The following is a 9,580-nucleotide window of genomic DNA, read 5'->3' as shown; positions in this document are numbered from 1 at the left end:
CACCCCCCACTCCCTCTCTCTGTTAACACCCAACCCCATTCATGTGCACCAACATCCACCCTCTGGTGCACCACCAAGCCGTTTCCCCATCCTGTACATGACCGTCTCCCTTCCAGAGAAAGTGAACAAAACCAAAAGAATACGTTATTGTGACACAAATACACTCTGAGATTCTGAAAGCATACAACCAGAACCCAGAATTGAATCCCATTGGGAATCTGTGGAAAGACTTGAAGGAAGCTCACCAGATGACGAGATTGGGGCAAAGCCTTCGGGACCCCCATTATTTGATGATAGGAGGGAAACCACGGGGTGACCTTCCCAGGTCAGAATGCAGTAATGTGTGTCGTGGTGGTGCTGAGATATCGTCCACCAGACGGCAGTCTCCTTGGGTTAACCTGAGGCGGTCCATTTGGGTGGGTGCCTGGAATGTCTTATCCAAAAGAGAGAATGATCACCTGTCTCCATTATCGTCTGATCTCAAGGGTTTGAACAACCGTATTTCAGCACTCTCTGATATTCAGAGATCGGATTATGGCGACATCATGGTGGGTGGTTACACCTACTGTTGGTCTGGTCGCTCTGATGGTTACCATGCCCAAGGAGTTCCTGGAGCTGTGTCCAATAAGCTGACTCCAATGATACTTGAGGAAACACCGGTCAACGAGCGTATTGTGAGACAATATGAGTGATGAGTGGTGTTTGAGTGAAATCCACATCTCCTGGGGGTTAAAAGGGTTTAAAATGTGGTTACATGACGTGATGAGTGGTGTAAGAGTGTGAAATCCACATCCCCTGTGGGAAAAAAGGTTTAAAATGTGGTTACGTGACGTGATGAGTGGTGTTTGAGTGAAAACCACATTCCTTGGTGTTCAAAATGTGGTGACATGATGTGATGAGTGGTGTTTGAGTGAACACCACATTCCTTGGTGTTTAAAATGTGGTTACATGACGTGATGAGTGGTGTTTGAGTGAAAACCACAATCCTTGGTGTTTAAAATGTGGTTATATGACGTGATGAGTGGTGTCAGAGTGAAAACCACATTCCTTGGTGTTTTAAATGTGGTTATATGACGTGATGAGTGGTGGAAGAGTGAAAACCACATTCCTTGCTGTTTAAGATGTGGTAAAATAATGTGATGAGTGGTGTAAGAGTGTGAAATCCACATCCCCTGGGGGTTAAAAATGTGGTTATATGACGTGATGAGTGGTGTTTGAGTGAAAACCACATTCCTTGGTGTTTAAAATGTGGTTACATGACGTGATGAGTGGTGTTTGAGTGAAATCCACATTCCTTGGTGTTTAAAATGTCGTGACATGATGTGATGAGTGGTGTTTGAGTGAACACCACATTCCTTTGTGTTTAAAATGTGGTTACATGACGTGACGAGTCGTGTTTGAGTGAAAACCACATTCCTTGGTGTTTAAAATGTGGTAACATGACGTGATGAGTGCTGTTTGAGTGAAAACCACATTTCTTGGTGTTTAAAATGTGGTTCCATGACGTGACGAGTCGTGTTTGAGTGAAAACCACATTCTTTGGTGTTTAAAATGTGGTTATATGACGCGAGGAGTGGTGTAAGAGTGAGAAATCCACATTCTCTGGGGGTGAAAAGGGTTTAAAATGTGGTTGCATGACGTAATGAGCCGTGTGCGAGTGGAATCCCCGTTCCCTGTGTTATGACTCTTCACTCGGCCGAGTAATGACAGAGTCGAATGAGGGTTTTCGAATGATACGATTTATTTCAGAAGATGGCACTACGCATGCGGAATGCAGCCCAAAGGCCCTTCAGTCAGGTGCCCCCGGACCACATTGAGATTCTTACTTCAAAACAGTTGTATATATAATCACACAAAAGCAAAACTGGGTGTGGACTATAAGTGTGTGCTAAGGGATAAAGAAATAAAGAAATAAATGCGGCAGTGGGCTTCTTTCCCTCCTCCCTAGGGGCCCTCAGGGAAGTTGAATCAGTCAATCCTCAGATTCGCAACCCAACAGTTCATCTTGCAAACTAATAACTTTCTAAGACTCCTACACCCCTACACTGGCACCTGCTGATAGCAAAGGCGAAACTCTGGTGATGACTAAGAACAGGAATGTGTGGGATATCAGCATACACAGTTTTCCCAAGGACATGCTGTTGTGCAGCTGCAGAGCCATAAAGGGTTATCAAAGACATAGTGAAAACAGCATGATACATTTAAAGCAACATTTTAAAGCAAGGTTTAAATAATACACAATTATAAGCAAGGTTTGAATCCCGACAGCTGATTAACACACAACTAATGGTCCAAAATATGACCACCTCGCATATCATCATAACAGTTTCCCTCCTTGGTCATATTTTGACCATACCCAGCCACACCTGATACTCACCAACCGAGTGGACCCCTATTTGGTTCCTGTAGCAGCTACCCCTAGGCCCCCGCGCCTGCCAAACGGGATTTGCAAATGCCGTGGATAGCCATCAACATTTCCCAAATGAGAAGTCCCCAACTGCCGGTGGTTCAGGTTAGCTTCTGTTGCCTTTTGTCTTGCCCACTGCCACAAGTCTCCCATTAAGTTGTCATATACAAATTTGATGTTAAGTCCACACAATATTAAAGGCACTACAAGTCTATACAATATTAACAGCAACATTATTATTTAGGCAATTATACTCAACACTAATTACAACAATAATATTTACAATATGCAAATGTAATAATGGGTGAGCAGCACTGTGAGCGCTCAAGGCATGGTGGAAGCTCCTTTCTCAACTTGCGCTAGAAGACAAAAGAGTCTCATGAGATGCATATTTACATATAAGGGTCAAACAAGTATTTTCCATACATGCCTTCACTATCTGGTATTGTCCATTTTCCACGATTATGCATATGCTAGTCAAAACACTGCCACATCTATCATAAACCTCCATCAGCATTTTACTTGTAGATTTCCTTTCTTTCTTGTTACAACTTCCTGTATCTTCGTGTGTAGTGAGATGTGTGAGTCCATGTTTGGCTTACCTTTTCACTTGAAGGTTCGTTAAGTAATCAGTAATACCTGGAAGAGTCTTCCCCAGGGCGCCCCTCCGCCAGAACACCTTGTTGGCTCCTCAGCTGGTGGGGGTCGGGTCGGGTTGTGGCCCCATACAGAGGTCCTCGGGGTCTTCCTCCATGAGTTCGCTGTTAATTATTATGATGGCCTGGGTGAGGGGTGAGGCTTCACAGCATTTCTTTAGACAAATGGAAATGAGACGTTTGATCAGAAATACTCCAAAAATGATTCCCATGATGATTAGGATTGCTGCCCCGACCAGGCACAGTAACCAGTCTCCCCAGTCATGAAATATAATCTCCACCCTGCGTAACCCTCCTTGCGTTCCACTCGATCGCTCGTGAGAGCTTCAAGCCTTATAGGTGAAAACACCTATAAGTGAAATGTGTTCTTCTCCGGGAGGTTACTGTATTTTCACAAGATTTCACAACTATACTCCAAAAGGGTTCTTTAGGGGCCCATGGAACTTGGGTAATTAGAGATGCGTGTTGACCCCATATGAATCCTATTTGTGCAAAGTGCCCCCACTGGGTTTTGTCTTGAGTTTTGTTCTGCCAAGCCACTTCTGTCTTTTCTGCATTTTCTGACGTCCCTCCCAACAGGTTTTGTCATGGCATAAGACCATCGAATCGATTTTATTTCCTCGTTTCATTCTATCAAATCATAAGTTTCCTCGGCTTGGACGCAAGACAGTTCTATGAGCTGCTGTGGCTGGATGGTTGTCAGCCCTCTGGAAATGAGTGGTGCGGTCTTGCCAGGTTCCTTTGAAAATATCTTTACCTTATCTAGTTCTTGGTTGTATGTTTTCCCCAACCTTGCGTATTCACCTGCTTCCATTCTTTCTCCAGCCGCTCCCCTCCTATGTCGCTGTGGGGTTGGTACTGGTTCATTTCCGTGTCCCCCTTTGCCACGGAGGTGTATACGGTTTCTTTGGCTTGAGTGTGTTAGTGTGTTGCCTAGTGATAGGTCCCCCCCACAAAGGAGTAGTGTGGGAGTTGCATGTTGTGTCGTCAAAGGTTCTGTCACTGTCTCCGTTACTACAAGGTTTACAGCATGCCACTGCACTGAACACTGCAGTCAACTGCAACATAATGACAAGTATTTGTGTAAAAGATTATTTTTAAATGATACCTCCGTATGAGGCTCCAACCATGGCTAGAGCTTGCAGGACTGGAAGTTGCTCTGGGTGCGTGGTGAGTGGATGTGAAGGCCAGAGACCTTACTGTACACTACTGTAGATTTTGATCAGGCAAGCATACCTTCCATCCATCTCCTTGTCTGACGGCCTGTAAAGTGTTCTGGTGTTCGTTGCTCCATCTTGTGGTTCTGGGGCGCATCTCAATCTGTTCACCATTCTTCCTAACTCCCCTGCACTATGTCTGTTACTAACTGCCATTGAGATGTACGGTGTTAGTCCTTCTCTGTGCTTCATTAGTTCGCGCTCTCTGGCGGCTTGTTTCACCTCCACCGCCGCTCCTTCCTTCCCGATCCATCGGTTGGTTGTCATCAGAGAGCGTTTGACGATGTAATCTCTATGTGCTTTGGCCACGTATTCATAATCCTGCCCTGTTTCATCGTAGTAGACAGTGAGTGCAGTGCAAAGCCAATTCCATTCCTTCCAGATCGATGTCGTTGCTAAGCAACCGTTCCTCTACATCCCTTTAATTCCACTTATACTTCCCAAATCCAATGAATTTATCCTGACAGATAGAGGCTCATATAAAGACAACAGACATGCTTTTCTGTCCGCTTCCAGACAAACATCTCGACCCTGACAGGCAGAGAATCGAAACGCTCCCTCGTCAAGGCCCACGATGGCTGCGTGTTCAAACAGCACGAGCTCCGCCCGTAATTTTCCCCAAAAACACCGCCATCCTGATAAGTGCGTAGCCTACCAAACGTCCTTGTTCTTGGATGTCTGACATGTAAACAAGGACAAATGTGTCCAAGAGCCACGTCCTAAAGGTTTTGTCTTTACCAGAATAATAATAAGAACAACGCGGAACTCTTAGAGCCGGCGTTTACTACGCGAGACGCGGCTAAAAGATAAACCCACTTTAAATAAAATCCGTTCCTTGTTCAAAGCATTTAAATCGCCCTTTCCATCTGTTGTAGTAATCAACAATAAACCTTTTCGATCGGCTTTATTCTCACAAAACCCATACGCATATCTACAACAACATAAATATACATAGGGTAAGAATAACAAAATACAATAACTTGTACACATAATACTGAAGGCAAACTCCATACTTTAATCCCAATTACATTCCTCAGAGTACACCATTCCTAATACAGTATACTACATACCATTACTGTTCCAGCACGACCCTCCACGGAGCACGCGGCATACGAGTCATCACCAGCCACCGAGTCATCACCAGCCACCGAGTCATCACCAGCCACCGAGTCATCACCAGCCACCGACCCCCATACACAGTGCTGCCACATCCGCCCAATCTCCGTTGCCGCTAATCACAGTACGGCACTTCATTATCACAACACCATCCATCCTAAATCCCTCGGTCCTGCGCCTCTTCCGCGTCTCTTTTTTTTTTTCTCTTTTCCTCTTCCGGTCACGAAGCCCAATCAACAACAACAACAACAACAACAACAACAACAACAACAACAACAACAACAACAACAACAACAACAACAACAACAACATATATTACAGCCTTGTTTCAAAGCATTGTCGCTTCCATGTTCCGATAGCGCGTGCACTCGCCTCGAAACAAAAAAATCGAGCGATCCTTTGAAACGTCAATGTCCTTATTAATTAATTTTACCACAAAGCTATCTCTTTAAAATCTAGTTTGTCCACCATATTCAAAATCAGCCGCCTCGAGAAATTCTTGTACATTGCTCCGACAAGCAGGCACGTTCACAGCAGGGTGTTAATTGCACTTTCAAGTTTGACAAAGCGCGCTGGGCCCATGCGTGATTACGTCATCACGCACTCACATGAGCAATACGTCTTATCAGCGCGTTGGTTTTTACGATCAAACTCACGGAACAAATATTTGACGACATCTCAAATACGTTCGTTTTAAATCGGAATTTTTACAGAATCCTAAGAAGGGCGTCCCCATCTTGTAAAATGTGCTAATCCATTTCGTAAACCCTCACGATAAGCTGTCCTTCGACGCGACGATTTCGTGCTTTCGTCGCGCCTGTTAAATCCTACGCACGTCACGTGACTCGCAAAACCCCATAAAATAAGTTTTTTTTCCCAGATTTACGAAAATCAAGTATAAAACATGCTTAATGACCCCAACAATGAAACCAGAATTGAAACTGACGTTAAAACGAACCCGTAACGTCGATCAGCCTTACGAAACATGCAAAGTGGAAACAGAACTGAATTTGAATTTGAAATCAAAATGATGCTCCGTGGAGACCATCCATTTATCACGTACAGTGTTCAAAGCCAAAACAGCATACAGAGTTTATCGGACCATGAGAAAACCCGAACGTTGGTCCATTTGACATCCCATTTGACAAACTGTCTGCTGAAGTGGTTTTAATTATTCAATTCCCCATCCAGTTCACACACACACACACACACACACACACACACACACACACACACACACACACACACACACACACACACACACACACACACACACACACACACACACTCTCTCTCTCAATGACATTTGCCCATCACTGAATTAACAACACGTGCAGAATCAGTCATCATCGTCCTTCCTCCGGATTTGGTGTGCGCAATTCACCTCGTCCAAAGTCTTCACATTAACGATGACGACCAATCATTATCTCCATACAAACATACAAGTTGTTCCACACATACAAGTTCCAGGTTGGAACACTCAACTTACGTCTAACACAAAACTCAACCTTCCCCACCACATTGTATTCACAAATACATCCAAGTAGGTAACTCTACAAACAGCCCTTCTCCTGGCTCATTAACTTTGTGTTTTTTCCCGTTGGTTCAAGATTCCCTCTGAATCGAATCGCTTACGTCCTGTCTCACTTTGTGACTCCGTTAGCCACGCTGCAAACGTTCTCCAGTGTTTTCCACTTTCACCGATAACTTTAAGTGTTGTTCCTTTGGGTAACTCTATGTTCTTTGCAGAGTTATTCCCCATCTTTTGTTCTTATCTTACCAACCGCCTAATAGCTGTAAATCGTTTCTCCTTTTACGTCGGGACCGAAATCCCTTTCAATCAGCCGCCTAATAGCTGTAAATCGTTTCTCCTTTTACACCGGGACCGAGATCCCTTTCGACCCGCCGCCTAATAGCCTCAAACCCAATGAAGGCCTCTAACCTTCCCTCTCTTGGTACAGGATTCCAACCTGTTTCCTCCTTATTTCACACGGATACCTTTATCCTCGACCCTTACCGGTTCTAACATACGGCCTGCCAGCCCTCTTTGTGCCCTTCAAACAAACCGCATTCGAATCACCTCATATGTTTTACCGTTACAGTTCTTGATCCGAGCAGATCCTGGAGCTGCGTCCAGCGGGGCACTGCCCACCAAGTGTACAGTTTTCACCTAACTAGGGCTCCCTGTCTTAGGTGCCCTATACGTGCAATTTCCACGTACCTTTAGCTGAACCCTTGTGATCGCTGTACACCAAGTGGAGTCCCGCCGTCCACACCGCCAGCATCAGTCGCATCCCATCCTCGTCGCCAATTGTTATGACTCTTCACTCGGCCGAGTAATGACAGAGTCGAATGAGGGTTTTCGAATGATACGATTTATTTCAGAAGATGGCACTACGCATGCGGAATGCAGCCCAAAGGCCCTTCAGTCAGGTGCCCCTGGACCACATTGAGATTCTTACTTCAAAACAGTTGTATATATAATCACACAAAAGCAAAACTGGGTGTGGACTACAAGTGTGTGCTAAGGGATAAAGAAATAAAGAAATAAATGCGGCAGTGGGCTTCTTTCCCTCCTCCCTAGGGGCCCTCAGGGAAGTTGAATCAGTCAATCCTCAGATTCGCAACCCAACAGTTCATCTTGCAAACTAATAACTTTCTAAGACTCCTACACCCCTACACTGGCACCTGCTGATAGCAAAGGGAAACTCTGGTGATGACTAAGAACAGGAATGTGTGGGATATCAGCATACACAGTTTTCCCAAGGACATGCTGTTGTGCAGCTGCAGAGCCATAAAGGGTTATCAAAGACATAGTGAAAACAGCATGATACATTTAAAGCAACATTTTAAAGCAAGGTTTAAATAATACACAATTACAAGCAAGGTTTGAATCCCGACAGCTGATTAACACACAACTAATGGTCCAAAATATGACCACCTAGCATATCATCATAACACCCTGAAGGTAAAGAGGGATAAAACACCCAATTAAAACCTGTGGGGACGGGTGGACGAGTGGTCTGAGCGGGCAGTTTCCACGGCAAGATGGTTCCGTGAGGGAAGGGTTCGATCCCCACCCGTTGCATATATGACTGTTGAACTTGATGAGGCATCGTCCTTGACTGACCTTGCGGATGATTGTCCAGTCGCAACACCTCTCATAAGCTTGCACACTCTCCACGGTGAGGTTCCCACATTTTTTAAACTAATTACTTGTCCATAATTAAAACATTTTAATTCGTTGGTTGTGGTGACGTCACAACTCACCTCCATTGAATGTTATTTCTGGAGAGGATTTAAATTATCTCATAACCCTTCAGGCATTATCCTTTCGATTAAATAATCCATGGAACATCCGGGAAGGTAAAACAATGAAATTAGATTAAATTAAACACAACTTTCCTTCGAACGAACTTCAACTTCAGAAGCCTGAGGCCCATCAAGCACGCGCAACGGTTACCAAGCAACAGTTACCAAGGTACGGTCGATGTGATATGGATTGACGCGAATATAAATGTACAAATGCAGAATAGAGTATCTGAGCAGTTTACTTCTTATCACGATTCGTTTTCACTGAATTGTAAAAGACATCGAAGAAGCACAACCCGTGTGACGTGTCGCCGCCGGGCCGCCATCTTGGTTAGCTCAACTCGAGTCACTGGAAAAACGGATCTCGTTGTTTTTGAACGAATCTCACACGGAATGCTCTGTGAAAATGCCGTTTTGTGCAGAAGTGCCGACACCGGTCCAACGATGTACGGAAAGGTTGTGGAAACACGTTTCACATGTCGTTTTAAAAGTTGCTGAACAGGTGTCGTGTCACTTTCCTGTGAAACATCACTTCAGTGTCGCAGCTTTCATCACCGGCATCATGTTGTCTCACACGAAAACTGCAGGGCTCAAGCGGCTTGCTATCGCTTGCCAGGCGACTCGTTCCGTATCAACCGCTTTCCATGCCGCCAGGGAAGAGGACAAAGCGATTTCGACGTGCTTCGTCACGTTTCACAAAGATGGCCGCCGGAGGCAGATATAAAACAATACTCCAACCAATGAAATGTTCAGAGACCAAGCTGCACTCCCCTGTGTCCCTTGTTCTGCGAACTCGTATTATTATTGAAACGTGCATTGAATACTTTTATTGTTACTCTGATTTTCATTGTTATTCTTCAAGATCGACAAAC

The 9,580-nt window shown here is 44.7% G+C and overlaps 1 long non-coding RNA gene across 1 annotated transcript; it reads right to left on the bottom strand.

The window, feature by feature from the left end:
- Positions 1 to 1,723: 1,723 nt before the first annotated feature.
- Positions 1,724 to 8,897, bottom strand: LOC147013048 (uncharacterized). The gene is made up of 2 exons (XR_015051169.1): positions 5,351 to 8,897; positions 1,724 to 2,766 (listed from the first exon to the last, which is right to left on the bottom strand). It is a non-coding gene; the product is annotated as an uncharacterized LOC147013048 (long non-coding RNA).
- Between the last annotated feature and the right edge of the window lie 683 nt (positions 8,898 to 9,580).

The sequence above is a fragment of the Eptatretus burgeri genome, chromosome 14, assembly GCF_056783735.1.
Source record: "Eptatretus burgeri isolate ZD-2024b chromosome 14, Ebu_testis_v1, whole genome shotgun sequence".
Taxonomy (NCBI): Eukaryota; Metazoa; Chordata; class Myxini; order Myxiniformes; family Myxinidae; genus Eptatretus; species Eptatretus burgeri.
Note: the sequence above shows the minus strand (reverse complement) of the source record. Positions and strands in the feature narration are given on the sequence as shown.